We start from the raw sequence: 18,652 nt of genomic DNA on the forward strand, positions 1-18,652 counted from the left end.
TTGTTCTCTCTCTGTGTGTGTGTGTTCTCTTCTCTGTAATGTTCTTTCACCCATGCCCATTTTGGCGCTTTACGTTTATAACGCATAGTAACTACGCCACTGAAACAGGGTACTTCTTTAGAACGTGTAGCCCAACCCAGGTTTAGAATGGGGGTGGGGGTGGGGGTGGGGTGTTTAGAGGGTTTAGGGTTTGAAATTGTAGCGTGTCTAACTCCAGCTAAAAAATAAAGACTGAAGATGAAGAAACAGTGATGTAAAATGCTACGTTATGCAGTTGTTTTTTTATTATCTACAGATTTCATACAAAAAAGAAAAAGAAAGAAAAAGTATGACAGCAACATATACCGTTATTTTTTATTTTTTCAGGTGGATTATACGTTCAGGCGGACGTGCTCACGAAGAGAGTATGTAACTACGTACACTCTTAAAAATGAACTTCACCTCATAGCACGCTCCTAGCCAACCATTATCTCGAATGATATCATTATCTGCCCCGATTTGTTGAAATCACGGGGCGTACGCCTTTTCTGTGACAATTATGAACAGCATAAGTGTCACAGAAATGGCGTACGCCCCCCGTTTTCAACAAATCAGGGCAGATAACGATATCATTCGAGATAATGGTTGGCTAGGAGCGTGCTATGAGGTGAAGTTCATTTTTAAGAGTGTACTTGATGACTAATTACCTAAAACTCATTAATTAACTCCTCAATTAGGTCCTTTCAGGGGAAACTGAGACAGCAGAATGGGAGGCAACCCCCGTTTAAAAAACTTCTATATTTTTTAAAGGTCCCAAAACAAGCACGTGCTTTGGAATACTGATCGCCGAATTTGACAATGTAAATGAAGCGAAACTGAAACCGCGCGTGGTCAGAAGGGCAGGAGGACCGACTGCGCATATTCGACATCAGAGGGTCACGTGCTTCGGAGCGATAGAGATGATTGGACTAGGTGCTGATCTGCTGACCTGATCTACTCCAGTTACCGTACCTTTTCACCCTTCTTTTTACCCTTTTAAGCATTTTTACCCTTTACCATTTACCCTAATACAATGTCAGGGGGACCAACTCGCTTGTACACCAGAAAACGATTAACGAGAAATTTTAATCCTTTCGGAGAAGTAACGCCATCCTTGTCTCGAGCTTTCTCGGCGACCTGTTGTATCGCACTGGCCACAACAGTTCATTTCAGATCTGTACCCACAGCTCTCTTAGCAGCCATTTCCCTTTTTATTACTGAAGGACGCGTACAGAAATTGCGCAATTGAAACTGAATGCAAAGGGTCGGATTCGTCACTCCTTTGTGGCTGACCACCATTTTGAGGTCGGAAAGTGTCTACAGTTGGCCGCAATATGATTCCACGTCAAATAACTTTCTGCCGATCGTGTTTCCGGCGTTTAAAGAAAGACCTCTATTGCGAACATCAATCTCAAAAGGGGAGATTCAGGTACTTCATTACACGGAGGCAGAAAAGGTCTTGATGATGACTCGGAGAGTTAGCGTTATGTCTTCTTTGCCTTATACTTTCGTCACCTCAAGTTTCGCGCGAGTGGAGAACGCTTAAGTCCTGCTTTTTGTAACGAGAATGAAGGGACTTGGTGGTTGAAGCAGCTCTGCAGCGCACTTAAATGGATCTCATTGAATGTAACATTGCACAATATTCTGTTTATGAAGAAGCATCAGCCTAGTCAGCATAGTGTGTAGGTTACGTCCAGCTATGGATTAACGTACAGTTCTATTAATTCAATTCAATCTTTTGGTTTCTCTCTCTCGAGTGGAAGAGTTGCTAGAAGCCCGATTACTACATTACTATATACATACGATTATTAGATTGTATGCAATACCTATAATTAATACTCGTGCTATTAATAAAAAGAATTCTTAAAAAAATGTAGATGCCATATGTCAACTTTCGTTCAACACGGACCTCGTAGTTTTAGATACAACCAAGAAAAACGAACGGTGGGGAAGACGTAGTTGAGTCTACGTATAGCAGTACATACGTTCTTGAGCGTAGCGATGATCTGTTGTGAACAAAGACTTGTTACCGCACTACCCGAGGTTTTCGAGGACAACGAATACCATTTATTTATTTTATTTATTTAGACATGCTGCCAGTCTATTGTTGGAGCCCAAGGAAGGAGTGGGCAACTACAAGGAATAATTACACAGGGACAGATGTTGCATACCATTGTACACCACTGTACACACTACCGTTAACACAATGCTATGACACATAAAGAGACGATGAAGCGATGATGAGATGTACAGTACCAACACCGCTACTACTGTAGAGTGCTGATGTTGTTCATCATCTATAAAAGTACTTACGCTCCGGTAGGCTTTTATATCGATTAGTTCGTTTGTTGATTTAAATCATATCAATGCGCGATTCGATATGCCTAGAAAATGCATACCGCATGTATGTACTATACTTATAGTCATGGCACACTCTTGCGTGTAGCGTACTAAAAATAACGTTGAATGTAGTATCAAAAGATAAGCTTGCTCACAATAAACCGCAAAAAAAACAAAAAAAAAAAAACTAAAAGAACATAAACAGTACCGACTTAGCCCTACTGTAGACACAATTCGCGACACCCATATCGCCTGTTGCGTGGAAGCCGACATTGAGGACTACCTACGATTATCCTGCACTCTTAAAAATGAACTTCACCGCGTAGCACGCTCCTAGCCAACCATTATCTCGAATGATATCGTTACCTGCCCTGATTTGTTGAAAACACGGGGCGTACACCTTTTCTGTGACAATTATGAACAGCATAAATGTCACAGAAATGGCGTACGCCCCCCGTTTTCAACAAATCGGGGCAGATAACGATATCATTCGAGATAATGGTTGGCTAGGAGCGTGCTATGAGGTGAAGTTCATTTTTAAGAGTGTGCAAGCGGTATCCCCCTCAACGACTCGTCCTCGAACGCCACTTGCGACAACTTGGTTACCCCAACGTCTCTTTGGCCACGTGCTCGGCCCAGTCCTGCACAACCAGGGGGCGGTTACGACTGCCCTCTTGAGCATTTTCATTGGTCCGGCCTCTCGACCAGCCTCTAAGGCCACGTTTTGTGTGTTTGTGTGTGTGGTGTTTGTTTTCTTTTGTTCTTTTTCGCTTTTTCTTTTATTTAAAGGAATAGCAAGACGGCCTACGCCTGACTAACCTTTCCTCCCTTTCTTTTTTTCAATAAACATATCCCCCCCCCCCCCAATATCGCCTGCATAGTGTACTCTGCCGCATACACACGTGCTATGCGAGGAAGCCATCTTCAATATCTCCTATGGCATAACTGACGAAATACTGGTTCGTAAAAGAATTTTTCTCGTAGCCACGCACAGACACGCAATGATGTTAATGCTTTATCTCGCTTCTTTCACATTATTGCGTCGGAAGCACATAACGCTTCATTACGTGTATTTCATAGATATACGTAGAAGGAACAGACGCACATAAAAAAAAGCTGTCAGACGAAAAGATGCTTTTCAGAGGCGCCGAAAATAGGATTAGCAGAAGTCGCCCAGACCTCGCTTGAAGACTGGCACAGTTCTCTATCGCACAGTGTCGACAGTCCGAGTAATACCCTTCGGGTGGGGTGACGCCATTCTTACGGGAAAGGCATTCCTTCATAGCAAAGTAGTCTTCATTCTGAACACATCAAAGAAGTAATGAAGTGGCGGCCTTAGCTGTCTTCCTAAACCAACGCCGTTAATGGCTACATCTCGGTTCACATTATACCGTTTGTCCATATAACACGAAAGGCACGGTGCTTCCCCGCCTTGCTTGGTTCAAGACGTGGCGTGCTCCTGGGGAATAATCCGTAAGATCCGAGTAAAATAAAGGTAATCCTCGTACGGTTCCATTTATGAGTGAGCCATACTAATCGTCGAATGGGTATGAGAAGACCAAGGGAGGTTTTACTTCGTAAGCGGTTGAGGTCCGCGTATCCAATTTATTTACGAAAAAAGCAACAAAAGCGAAAGAGAACACGTTGCAAGAAAACTAATCATTCATCTACGCTGAGACAGGGAGACAAATGTACTATGTTGATAACCTTTTTGCATACACGTGCTCAAAGACGACGACATCGTAGTAGGCGGGTGTCAATATATTCGCTCCTTGAACGAGAAAGACTACAAGGGTATACATTGTGCGGATGAGTCTGCTTTAGTATAACGAATGACACGAAGGACACCGTGTAAGTAAGTAAGTAAGTACTATCTGAAAAAAATAAAAAATAAAATAAAACAGTCTTGGAGCAGGGTGTCTGCCACTACAGGCGCCTGCAGCTCCATGTCATTTGGTTTGGATTCTGTCTCAGAGACGCAGCGAAGGTGTTAAAAGCGTCAATGTATGCCGCTATCTTTTAGGAAGGCGCAGAGTGTCTTCGGAGCTTTAACTTCTTGGTCCTGTGTAGGCCACCTCCCCATCACTTTACGAAAGGAAAAAGGCCCTTGGTCGAGGGCTTGGAGGGATTGCTTCAGTCTTGCTCTTGCTTGCTCGTATAGTCTGGGCCCTGCATAACAACGTGAAGTGTGCCCTCTGGCACCTTGCATCTGCTGCAGAGGTTCGAGACCATAATGTCTAATCTGTGCTTCGTCGTCGCGGTGTATAAAGCACCCAGACGGATACGATGAATAGCTGTCTCGAGGCTTCCGCCGATGTCGTGTGGGATGACTGTTTGTGAGTCGGGGTCTATGTAGGTCATATAATCGGACTCCCGCTGGACTTGTTTCTATGCCCTGTTTGATCTTTTGCTTGTAGATTTTCTGAGTGATGTCTTCGCATCTGACTTGTAAAAAGGGATTAGAGACAACTTGGTTTTGCTGAGCGCGCCCTTTGCTGTCGTGCCAGCCAATTGATTTCCTGGTATTCCGCAGTGTGAGGGAACCCAACTGCAGAGAGACTGTCCGTGTATTGTGTGTCCGTTTCTTGTCGTAGAGGTGGAGGCTTTTGCAATATTGTACACGAGAACCATAGACCATAAACCCTAGAAACCATAAGAAAACAGGACACCGTGGTTATCTTAAAACCCGTTCTACATTCATTTTCGACAGACGAGACTGTCTGACGAAAATGAATGCACCCCTGGATTAATTAATCCCAATTGGTCATATTAACGTTTCATGCATAGTCTTACATCTCGGGAACACCTGCCTTCAAAAGGCTTCCAAGCCTTCAGACTTCCTTCACTTCGAGGTGCCTTCAAAAGGCGCTTCCTTGCTTCTCAGACTGTAGTACCGGAAGCTGAGGCGAAGCTTCAGTACAGGAACGAGCAGTATGATACTGGACTCGGCTTCACTCGCAAAAGCACGGTGCGTTTGGTGGTGCGAGGACACCTGGGCTTCCCTTAAAGGTTCTCCCGGACATGTGGTATTGATGGCCACGCGAAGGTTCCAGAGACCCATGACCAACCAAAGCTCAAGCACAACCACAAGCACAAACCAAAGCACAAGCGAACATTCGTGAATTCGTCAAGAAAATGATATCTGTCTTCTTTATTGCTCAGCATAAACAAACACTCTAAGAAAACAAAATTGCGCACCAATTGCAACCTGTAAGCCCTTAGATCACAGTTACCCCCCATTTAGACCCCTGAGCCTAATATTCACTCCCCAGAACTAGAAACTGGGCCTAAACTCGGCGGAAACTTTCGCGCATTCAGTCATTGTCGGGAGTAAATACAATGCACATAATCCCCGAAAGAGCTAAAACTTTTCTTTTTTTTCGTTGGGGTGTAATAGGCGTGCTCAATATCTTGGCGACTTCTCTGGGAAAGCTCAAAGTCGTCGTACGTTAGGAATCCTTGGCGAATGAAAACTTGCATCAGACTTCCCACTAACGGCCAAAAATAACGTTTACTCCCCGTTAATGGTTACCCGCATGATGCATTAGCAAGCAGCGCCACGTCAGATTAGAAAAGAGAAAAGACAAGTTAATCCTCGCAGCCGTTCCCCCATTAAAGACCATCAGCTCAAGCCTTTCAGTCAATGGAGGGTTACGGCAAAGTGAAAGCAGACGAAACCGCGCGCTCTTTTCTGATTGGTGGATGTCTGAGTGAGGAGTTTAACTCGTAAAATAAAGAAACTCGTAACGAACTCGTAAAGTAAAAAGAAAAGTGGCCAATCATTTCCACCGCTTTAACGCGCCTGTTATTTAGTTCATGGATTTTGGAGCAGGAGGTGGCGCTGTCGTTGTTTCTGAACTCTTTTTCCTGTTTGATAGCCATCATGCTGCTCGCGGGGGAGAGGGATTGTTCGTCCTGGGACGACTTCACAAAGAAACGCGCCGACATTGTCGCTTCCTTTCTCAGGAAAGTCTAGGCGAACTTTCATGCAGCACAGTGAGTGCGGGAAGTTGGAAATTGTGTTAATTCCAATGTATTATTTCACGAAAATAAAATGATAATACGGAAACGCCCGAACATCGTGGTATCGCTTTCCTGAGGACCTGGGAGAAAGAGGGTCCTACGCAGAAAACGAAAAAAAAAAAAAAGAACATGGGGAAAATTGTGTCCTTTGCGTTAAACAAGTCGTATATGGAATTCCGCTCAGTTGCGTGCAAACGGGCAAACAGACATATACTTAAACGACAGTTTAAGGGAGCATACGGCTTCGCTTTAAGCACACTCTTAAAAATGAACTTCACCTCATAGCACGCTCCTAGCCAACCATTATCTCGAATGATATCGTTATCTGCCCTGATTTGTTGAAAACGGGGGGCGTACGCCATTTCTGTGACACTTATGCTGTTCATAATTGTCACAGAAAAGGCGTACGCCCCGTGATTTCAACAAATCGGGGCAGATAATGATATCATTCGAGATAATGGTTGGCTAGGAGCGTGCTATGAGGTGAAGTTCATTTTTAAGAGTGCAGTGGGAGACGCACATCTTCCTATGGATTGTAGGAAGTGCCAATGTTACCCGATATTTAAACGAACAGGCAAGCAAAAAAAAAAAAAAAGCATGAAAGAGAGATAGTTGAAGTGGCTGCAATAAGAAGTCGTTCCTCTAGTTGAATTAGTGAAGCTTCAATTTTGCAGATGGAGAAAGAACGAGAATTTTTCTTTTGTGTCGTCCCTTATCACTTTGGTTCGAGTTCTGTTTTCTCGTACTTAAATTGTTGTCTTCTTTGACTCTCCCAGTTCCAGTTGACTCTTCCAGATGCTGTCACTGCGGTACTGTAGAAGATCTATAGAGCACATTCTTCTTCATTGCCCACACTACCAACCTTCCTGAACCGCACTCTCCGGGTCTCTTAATCAGCTGGAATCTCGCCCACTCTCTGTATCAAAATTGCTTGGTCCCTGGCCAAATCCAGTCCACCAACGCTCTGCCCTCAAAGCTCTTTTGACCCTTTTGGACACCATAGGACTTCGATCCTTATTGTGAAGGGGCTCATTATTTCATTCCCCACATCACCACCAGCAATGGGGTAGAGTATCGCCCCCTGGCGATGAAACTACCCATTCATCATCTCAAAGTAAAGTTGTTGTTGTTGTTCTTGTCGGCCGATATGGCTCATATGTACCTGTTTCCGTACTTGTTGTCTTGGCAAAGTAGGACAGCGACGCGTATGCATGAGCACATGAATGTGTCGGGGATTTTCCTATCATTAAAGTTTAGTTGTAAGTAGAGCTTGCTCTGTGTGTCTCCTCTCCTCTGTCCCGTCTCTACGCGCTTACCCCAATTGCCAGTCATGTACCAACTGAGCACAACATTCTGAGCTTCTCGCCTTCGTTCGAGAGTTCGAGAGTCGTCGCATGGTGTCACTGTTTGGGCTAAATGAGCGATAAGTTTTGGAAATGCTTCCCTAACCGCAACCATAGTTAGTCCGATCAGGTCAAAAATGAGACGAAAAAGAAAAAAATGGACGGAAAACACAGCGGCTGAGTTGTCAAAAATTTAAACACGACTACCCAATTTCTCCATGTTTTTTTTTTCTTCTTCTTCCTCGAACAGCAAGAAAGGAAAGGGTTCGAACAGGGTCTTCTGTCGTCCTTGCACCAGCGACAGAGCAGACACGCACCTCCTCTGCTATTCGCCGCTCAAGAGAACAACACTGCGGTTCTCGCTCTACACCAACCTCTACTCCACTTCGTATAGGTCACCATCTGTGCGCTGGGCAATGAAAAATAAGAAAGACACAGAGAGAGAAAGAGAGAAAGAATATAGATAGGTAAGTAGGACGAATACTACTTTTGCTAAGATTGTTAAATCAAGTCATCTTTTCTTTTACACTCAACATATCGCACAGCAGACCAACACACTTTTTTCAGTTTGGCACTGTTTTTTTTTTCTTCTTCTTCTTCTTGTTCTTTCCAGACATCACACGGATGCATAACCCCCCGTGGCTTATCCAATTCATTAGTGATTCCGTTGACGTCACAGTAATCGAAAGCACCGGACGAAACATTCGACGCGATATTGAGCTATCAGGAACAATTGCATTCCGACGCACGAGAGAAGTCCCATCGAGCTGGACAACACGTTGAGGAAACAGAAACCGAAATCAGAAACCGGTGCCATTTGTGTGATTTTTTTTTCTCTCTCTCTCTCTCTTTCTCTTCTCATCCCGTGTGCCTAAATTGAAATTCCAGCACCAGCGGAAATCTACACCACGAAAGGAACGACTACGAGTGCGACGTCATGTGAGAAACGAATGAAGTGGGGGCCCAGTCGAGAGGTCTTGTTCTTCCCGGCCACTCGTGTAGGTTAAAAGTTGGACGCCATCCTTATTTCCTTTCCTCCACTTTCTTTTTTTATATATTTTATATCGTTTGATGCATGATGTAATTCAAAGGAAGGGTTGGATAAGAATTGCTCAGACATAGATGCTTGCTAAACATTCTGTACGCTCCTCTAATCGATTCCTACTAGTGCACTCTTAAAAATGAACTTCACCACATAGCACGCTCCTGGCCAACCATCATCTCGAATGATATCGTTATCTGCCCTGATTTGTTGAAAACGGGGGGCGTACGCCTTTTTTTGACAATTATGAACAGCATAAGTGTCACAGAAAAGGCGTACGCCCCCCGTTTTCAACAAATCAGGGCAGATAATGATATCATTCGAGATGATGGTTGGCTAGGAGTGTGCTATGCGGTGAAGTTCATTTTTAAGAGTGTGTTCCAATCAGCATGTGCGTTCCCGTTATTTTATTTTTATTTTATTTTTTTCAGGGTAGGGCAAAGCGTACAACCAGCAGACACCAGGCAATAGAATGACGACAATCGGAATCTCTGGTATATATGCAGAGGACGCGGTGGACAAAATTCAGATTGTTATGACGACATCTCAGTATAAATGATGACGATCTGCCAGTAAAGACCGCCCAAACGCCACAGGTGATCAGGGGGGTCCATGCCCCCAGCTCTCTCCATGCACTCTTAGAAATAAACTTCACCGCATAGCACGCTCCTAGCCAACCATAAGATCGAATGATATCGTTATCTGACCTGGTTTGCTGAAAACGGGAGGCGTACGCCTTTTTTGTGACACTTATGCTGTTCATAAATGTCACAAAAAAGGCGTACGCCCCCGCTTTCAACAAATCAGTGCAGATAACGATATTATTCGAGATGATGGTTGGCTAGGAGCGTGCTATGCGGTGAAGTTCATTTCTAAGAGTGTGGGGTACGCCCGTGACGATCAGTGAGGGGTTGTCACCATCAACGTGGTCAACTACAGCTGGTGAGATGTTGTAGGTTTCTCTGTCTGCTGGTCGTCATTTCCCTTGATATCTGACCACCAGTGCCCCAATACGTCACCACAGTACCCCTATACCCACACTCTTAAAAATGGTGGTGGTGGTGGTGGTGATGTTGAAAGGGCTTGCCGTCTCTTAAAAATGGACTTGACCACATAGCACGCTCCTAGCCAACCATCATCCCGAGTGACATCGTTCTCTCCCCTGATTTGTTAAAAACGGGAGGCGTACGCCTTTTTGTGACAATTAATATTTCTGCATACGTGTCACAAAAAGGCGTACTCCACCCGTTTTCAACAAATCAGGGGAGAGGACGATGTCACTCGGACTGATGGTTGGCTAGGAGCGTGCTCTGTGGTGAAGTTCATTTTTAAGAGTGCATATATCGGAATCACACACAGAGACACAAAAAATAGCAGCGCATCATCATGAACATACACCTAAATAAAAGACACGAAGATGTCGCACATTACACTTGAAGCGAAACCAGGCACACGGTACAGAAGAACAAAAGTTGTGCGTATAACTCGAACATTAAACGCATAAAAACAAACGAAATTCTGTCCAAATCTTTTCGAATATAACAAACTCGAAAATAGTTAATAGCTTAATAACTTCGATACTTAATATTAATACTTAATAACTTCGAACCAAACGAGGCCTATTCGAATGAAACGAATTCGAGAACGCGACACAACTATCCCAATCGCCTCGCATGTCCCATAAATCATGCATTCTCACAAAACACATTCCCCCACAGCTATCCACCTGTCAACGCATAAACGGTTTACAACCGCGATACAAGCTCCATAAAATCGCATATGAAAGCCTCAGATGCTGTCATCGCCAGCCACTTCACGCCTCCCCCAACCTGCTTCTCTCCTCCACCTCTTGGGTACCGCGTTTTATTTGATCCGTTTCACCTTTTCAAAATGCCGTCTACAATGAAAACCTGACGCAATACGGCACCCTGTAGTGTGAATGCCTGTCGCATCCGTGTCTCGTATCTGGATAACCAAAAGCAGAGAAAAGGCTGCCTGCAGATGCTAGGAGCGAAGTACAAATAAAATGTGAGATGGGGCATGAAATAATACATCAATAAAGTGGCAATAAAAAAAATAGAGGAAGAGAGAAGGAGACAGAAACAATAAAAAAAGACGCGACGTATAGCTATAGCTTTTGGGTTGCAATATCGGCTACTATCGAGGTATAGGCCTAAATAACGTCAGTGATGTTATGAAGGCATTATTACGTTTTATAGATCTATTCGGCAAGGTATCCCTTCGGTGGCGGACATGCTGGATACCGTGAGGCATCTCGTGGATTTGTTGTTAGCGTTCTCTTTCATCGATACACACGTGCGGGTCATATAGGCATGCGTGTTCTTGTTCTTGTTTCGAATGTTTTATGGTCGGAATTTTGGGATCTGCGTTGGTGTGTCGTATGGTGCGATGGAAGGTGAGCACCAGCAAGATCCTGCGTGTGATATCTATTGAAGCGAAATGCGGTTTGAACGAAGGCATATTTCATGAACTAACTTTCACTATGAAAGATGAAAGTCACTGAAAAGATTAGCCAGCTGTAGGGATCGAACCCACATCTTCTGGATTACCGTTTCTCTCTTGTTTAACTTTCACTGTCGAGCTTCAATAAACTGACACGGTTGTTCGCACGTTTTGGAGAGAAAAGTGACAAGAGACGAATGGCAAAGGCTTTTACGGATTCACGCAATTAATGTTAGGATCCAGTCGTGTAAACTGCTACATAGTGGTGTATCTCTATACTTCCAAACAGTGTGCGGTGTCTGATTTATGCGTGAAGCGAGGGAAGAGCGTGACGGAACACCAACAATATGGGATTCACTTATTTATTTATATGTTTATTTACACTGTGAGCTCTTAAGGGCTATTGCAGGACTGGAAATGCGAAACAGATACATCATTCATAATGTTATTCCTAATCATTTTTGAATTAATTAATCATTCCTTCCAATTGAATACATTTTTTAAATGTTTCTTACTACACTCTTAAAAATGAACTTCACCGCATAGCACGCTCCTAGCCAACCATAATCTCGAATGATATCATTACCTGCCCTGATTTGTTGAAAACGGGAGGCGTACGCCTTTTTTTGTGACACTTATGCTGTTCATAATTGTCACAAAAAAAGGCGTACGCCTCCCGTTTTCAACAAATCAGGGCAGATAACGATATCATTTGAGATTATGGTTGGTTAGGAGCGTGCTATGCGGTGAAGTTCATTTTTAAGAGTGTAAGCTTGTGTGTTTGAATCGGTTCTATACGCGCCAATTTTTTTCCGGAGTTTTACAAGAACCAATCATAAGCCGCGGTTTCATGAATACGACATAAGCGTACCTTATGGAGTTATCGCACCTCCCCGCACTTATCCCGATCGGCTGATTGGTTGATGTGGCTCTTTCGGAAAGGATTTGTTGTGGTAACTCGATACGACGCGCTTTCCTCGCATTCATATAAACGCAGCTATAGTTGACAATTGTCAAATGTCAAAACCCCGAGTCAGGGTTGCAAGCAAGGCTGTGGTCCGAGGTCCCGCCTCTTCTTTATTGTCTGTTTAGCCTTTATTGATATTTCTTAATTTATTAAAACAATTTACAAGCACGTTTCAGGGTCAACAAGGGGAAATTATGAAATTGGAAGTCTTCCATATCAAGATGACGTCTCCATTTATTTATTTCTTATCCGAATCACGTCTAACAGATTAAGCTACATTGCAAAGTGACACGTTCGAGGTTTTTGACGAAGCTACGAGCATCGTCACACTGAAACGTTTTTCCTGCGAAGCTTCCCTACTTCTTGCCTTGGGATGCACTCTTTGCATGCACTCCTTGCAGAGGACAGAAAACCGCAGTACCTGAGCTAATACAGTGTTTTCTCGTATAGAGAATAAGATGATGCTAGAAATGGTGCTAGATGCCTATGCATATTTACATACTTGTATGTGCAAAAAGTATACGAAACGATTATTTTAAAAAATTGAACTTGTTTTTCATGATGACGGTGGACCAACTTGTGTTGTCTCTACTTGTGTTGCCTGTATGTTATTTACTTTGCATAAGCATATGAAATACATCCTGAACATCACCTGCATGGCAGTCGGACCATGCGAGTGATACAATGTAATCTCCTCCTCGCTTTTTTCCTCCTCCTCCCCCCCAATAAAAAAAAAGTGACATCAAGAGTGCACCTTCGTAATAAAAATGTAGCGACGTATCATGCTCTTTATTGGATTATTTCATTGTTATGTTTCTTACAGCTTATTTGCTAAAGTGCACCAAAACATTTATTCTTGCGCGTGTTGGTAAACGCCGCATTCTGAAAGCTTTGAAACCTGACCAAACGGACAACCGCACAACACAAAGCCGGCTTTTCTGTTTTTGTGGCTCTCCGACTGTGAGGCTACAGCTACTTTAGCATATATTTGTATCTAAATTCGTCGCTCGTTACTTTTATGACGGCTTTATTTCGGAAGCACTTTGCAGACGCTTAAAAACAATAATAGAAAACTAAACGAGTGAAACCGCAATAGCAGTAAATGAGAGGAGAGCGAGGGTTTGATCCATCAGGACTCTAATCAATTATGCACGAGCATTATGAAGACTCCGCGGACAGCTCTGCATTCTGAACTGTTCCGATAGTGGGCTTGTAAACGACCATCCGAGTCTTAACGATTGCAAAACTGATCCATGTCGGCGAATGCAAAAAAAAGAAGCTTTTTTTTTTCTGCTTGTCGCAGCCTTATTGTTCATTTATTTTCTATTTTTATTTTTTTAGCTTTGAGATTTGGCCCATGTAAGTATCCCTCCTCGTCAGTTACGCTGGTAGCTTCCAAATTGAGGTATGCATAAATTATCAGCCTTAATTTGGTATCCCTCTACCCTCTCCACACGGGCTGAGTAGCTTTACAAAAGCGATGTTGACGCTCGTTAATACGAAGCGTGAGCGACTTACACAAAATGCTGCGCAGATATCAACACGCACGTAGACAGGGTCACCTTAAAGCCATTATATATTGTGATGCGTAGATTGTAGAATAATTTTGAGGGGTGACAGAATTCAAACAGGAAAGACCGTTACTTGTATAATGAAAGATTGTACGTGTGAAAGTTATCGAGTTCAGTTGTTCGAGAACTATCTGTTTGCCGATGCGTGTCGTCGGCGATACGAGTAGCAAAAAATAAATAAAAAATCTGAAGACTATACCTTTTCTCCGGGTCAAGGATGTGAAACACGTTACACTTATATACGTACCCTTCCGCGTCCACAGCGTGAGCGGATCGAGGGAGTGGACATAAATACATTTCTGGCGTGTCTAAATGTAAATACAAAGTTTTGTTTACATATATGTACTTACTGTAATACTTGTAATGTAATACCTGGCGCATGAAGTTTATAACCACAGCATTTAGAAAGAAAATATAAATACTGTAGATACTTTCATAAATACCTGAAATGAGCAAACAATTTGCATATCAATATAGACCAAATTACGGTTTTTATGAGCATTCAAGCAGACAATTGCAAAGTAACAGCGTACAATGGAGAGAAGTACAACAGAAGTGTACAATGAACAGTGAAGAAAGCGAGTGATACATTAACAATTAAAATAATTGTATAACTTTACCCTGCCCAACACCATGCTCCTACCATTTACCATGCAACACACCAAAAGGTAACGCTAAAACGTTACATGAAATTTCCTTCGTGTCAGCCCACATAAACCATCGGAAAGACCTACATATATATATATATATGTGTGTGTATGTGTATGTATGTATGTATGTACGTTTATATATATATATATATATTAGAAGCTTAAGAGGGCGGTTCTGATTTTTCCTATATATATATATATATATATTCTTGACACCTCCAGTGAAACACCCTGCACATGTCCGTGATTTCTACACTATTTCTTCCTCGTTTGGATGATGGCAGGCAGACGTATCAGGTAAACGAGAACCGAGAATCATCAGGCTACCAGTGATGTAAGAGTGTCTACAAAAACAAAACAAAAAACAAACAAACAAAGAAACACCAGTTGAACGCAACGAAAAGGAGAAGAGAAATTGGAGCTTAAATGAAACACCCTCTCCGTTCCAATATTGCCCGTTCCAATCTCTTCTTGGGCTTTTTTTATATGCTGCAACTCCTCCAGTTCGCCGTCTCTTTCGTATCGCATTCACAATCTAGCTAATTAGTTAGTAGCGGATTCGATATCCTACTACCGTCTTATCAAAACGTTGTCATTTCTACGCTCGTCACACGAACGTGCGGCCCACATCGAACAAAACGTCGTCGATACGGATAAGAAATATAATCGGCACGGCCAAAAATATCGCGGGGGAATGAAATGATGCAGCAGAAATAGTGAACATAATCTGAAGAATGGTGAAGATAGGAAAGAAGTCGAATTCAAGTTGTGCAATATTGAGAACGGTCTTCTTGTGGGATGGCTGGTTTGTAGTTAGTGCAGTTTATGTTTGTGTAATTAGTCTGTTAGTGGTCGCCTTAAATCTAACTCCTTCCTTAAAAGCATTTGTCTTTTGGTCATCAGGTGTGATGATGGTGATGGTGATGTGATAAAGAAAAAGTTCATCAGGTGTCTTATGTACCTGTGTGCTGCATCCATTTGATTCATTTATTACTAACTTAGAAACCCGCATACAATGGGGTACTGTACCGCAAGTCCTGCTGGGAAACACCTCACGTCATCCTTATGATCATCACCATGTTGTTGTCGTTGTTGTTGCTGTTGCTGTTCGGCGATGTAGTGTACACGAGCTCAGACATCGGCCTCTTTATTTAGTCACTGCCCTCTTGGTCGGTGTGCTTCGGCATTCTTAATTTTGGATTGCAATGCACTACTGCCCTCCTGCGGCTCGTACCAAAGCAAACCCGAAATACCCGTTCACTATCGTCACAAAAAAACAAAAACAAAAGGGCAGCAACATTACGTCTATTCGCTAAAAAAACTCATAGAGAGATATACTGTTTGGTCGCTTCTCCTACGTACACTACGCCACTGCAGTGAAAGCACGCTTCACAGAAGGCCGCGACGGGCCGACGGACACATACTTTGCACGACTTTCACTCCCTATTTGGGGAATGAACTCTGCCTTACAAACCTGAGTGAGCACGCAGAAGAGTCCATAGTATAGGGGGTAGACCATTAAACGACTCTTCACGCTAATTCATAAGCGGATGATGCAGAGATCTTTGTTGCCACAAGAAACAACACGCTCGGTTTTAAAATGATGATATATTCAGCCGTCATCACAACAAGACAACTCGAGCGTCTCGAATAAGACTTCTCACATAATCCCTTCGTGCTCTGAAGCGACCCCTGTCGCCACCGATGAACGAACGGAGACGAGATTATTCCTTAACTGCACATACACACGCACACAGGCGAGACAAGGAAAAATAAAAGTCGAAGCAGAAGCGAAGGAATGGTCGCCGAAGGTAATTGGATAGTATGAGGCCTTTCCAATGGATATATGAACGGAAAATATGAGACGACAACTGCAGATTTCGTCATGCAGCTATTTAGCTCGTTTTTATCTTTTCTTTTTTTTTTTTCGTACGGTTGATTTCACTATTTTTTTTCGTGAATGTTGCTCCTACCAGCTCCATCTTTCTGTTTCGTCTGCCTACGAAAATAAAGAGAATAAATAAATTAAATAAAATGCGTGACTAAAGGGTAGCACGTTTTAAGCTCTTCTTCGACGTTTAAGAAATAATACGTATCGCATATTAAACTAAGTATTGAATAAATAATCGCAGGATTGGCTTTTAGAACGGCGTCATACTCCGCTGGGAAGAGAGAAAGGCTTTTGTCTCTGTTCTTATTGTTTATTGACTGGCAAGGCGCCGTAAAATATCGTCCTTTTCGAGAATAAAGAAAAGGGAAAAGGAGGCTGGGGTTCCCGTTTCGAGAATTATTTAACGTTACGGAGCCCACACGCCGCGTCGCATAATTCGTTGCAGAAGCGAGATGATGCGGAGAGAGTCAGGAAGGTGCAGAGACAGAAATAAATACGGGAACGCATCGCCGAGGACAGGACGTCAGAACAAACGCGTCGTCGGTGTGATGAGCAAGTGCAGAGGTGGGACGCCTAGGTGGTGTTACGGCCTCACAGAGGTGGGCAACGTCACGACTCACGCTCTGGGGGAATGTGCGTCCTGGGCCGACTTCTAAGGGAACTTTGACGACATATGTCTGAAAGCGTCTGAGGAAAGCCCAGGAAAAACCCCAGACAGCGCAGCCGGCACCGGGATTCGAACCCGGGTACCTCCGAGTCTCGACGTGACATGGCCAGCACGCTAACCACTGAGCCACGCGAGCTGGTGTGGGTCGCCTAATAGCGCTGTTACACAGGCAGTTTCAATTGTCGTTGAGCCAATGACATTTGAGCCAGACTACAGTTGGGGGGATTTATTGCAAAAAAAGGAAAGATAAAAAGGAAAGGTCAGCCATGCAGCACGCCGGCTTGCTATTCCCTAAACAAAAAAAAATTAAAAAATAAATAAGTAAGAAGTAAGCGTGAAATGTCAACGGCAATTGGAAGTGCCCGTGTAACAGGGCGAGGCACGCCTAATACTCGGTTTACACGAGCGCTTTCAATTGCCGTTGAGCCAATGACATTTGATCCTGACCAAACAGGGGGATGTACCATGGCAGCGTCAAATTTCATCGACGTTCCAACGGTCGTTGACTTCAACTGAGACTGGTAATTTCAGTTGACCCAGTCAACTGGCAAGATGGCGGCAACCACTGAAATAAACTATGCGTCCAAGAAGCGCTTTGTGTGGGATCGGCGCCTTTGTTGAACTGTTCTAGATTTTGTGTGCCCTAGTTGCGTGCTTTCGGACGCAAAGACTGCCAGGAAAGTGTCCACGTATGATAGAAGGAAATCGAATTTTATATTATCCACAACTCTTACGTATGTAGGCCCACCTGGCAGAAAGGCTGAACCCAACGACGCACGGAAAGCACCGTGCAAGCACAGGCAACCGCCGTTCAGCTAAAGGTCCTTGGAAGTTGGGAGGTTCGACTACCATTGACTTCAACGGTAGTTGAGTGTGTGCGCGTAGCAGGGGTATATCCAGGCTCATTATTTGTTTTGTTCTTACTCAATGTTAGCGGCGCGAAGCAACTATGGCTATGAGTGGCGTACAGACGACGATAGATGGAGAGGGAACAGCAGGAAGGAGTGGCTGACAGATGGGTTAGTAAGAGCCCTTGGCCGAACTCAGAGGGAACTGTGCGCACATCCCTCTGGAAAGTCTCTCGGAAAACCCAGGGGAAAACCTCGGACAGCACAGCCGGTGGAGGGATTCGAAGCCACCAGCTCCCAGTCTTCAGCACGACCTTGGAACTACAGCCAATGAGCGAATGATGTATCCATTCGGCCATGCATGCTGCTGGTTCATGTAATTGATGGGAGGAACACAACAACAAAAACAATAGATGCCGACGATGAGATGGGGTGTTTCACCGCGGCGGTGCGGTACCCTACCCCATTGCTCGTAGAACATTAAATGAAGATGATGAGGGATGGGTGAAAACACGAGAACTAACTAGTGGACGACAGGATGTCTATGAACAGGTGCAGAACCCGACGATGGAGCACAGGATCTTCATAGGGGCCAATGGGTGCCGCTAAGCTGAATGGTCTCTTGCTGGAGCAAGCTCATCACACAGTATCCGCCTTTGCGGGCGGTAGACTGCACATTTCATAAGAATGTACTGGGTGTTCGCCACGACACCGCAGGTGGAGCAGAGGCTTGTATCACAGCATCTGATCATACATTTGAATTGTGGGGTGAACGCCACATTAAGGCTGAGTCTACGCAGGAGTGAGGTAAAACGGCGTAATAAACGGG

The sequence above is a fragment of the Ornithodoros turicata genome, chromosome 5 (assembly GCF_037126465.1).
Source record: "Ornithodoros turicata isolate Travis chromosome 5, ASM3712646v1, whole genome shotgun sequence".
Taxonomy (NCBI): domain Eukaryota; kingdom Metazoa; phylum Arthropoda; class Arachnida; order Ixodida; family Argasidae; genus Ornithodoros; species Ornithodoros turicata.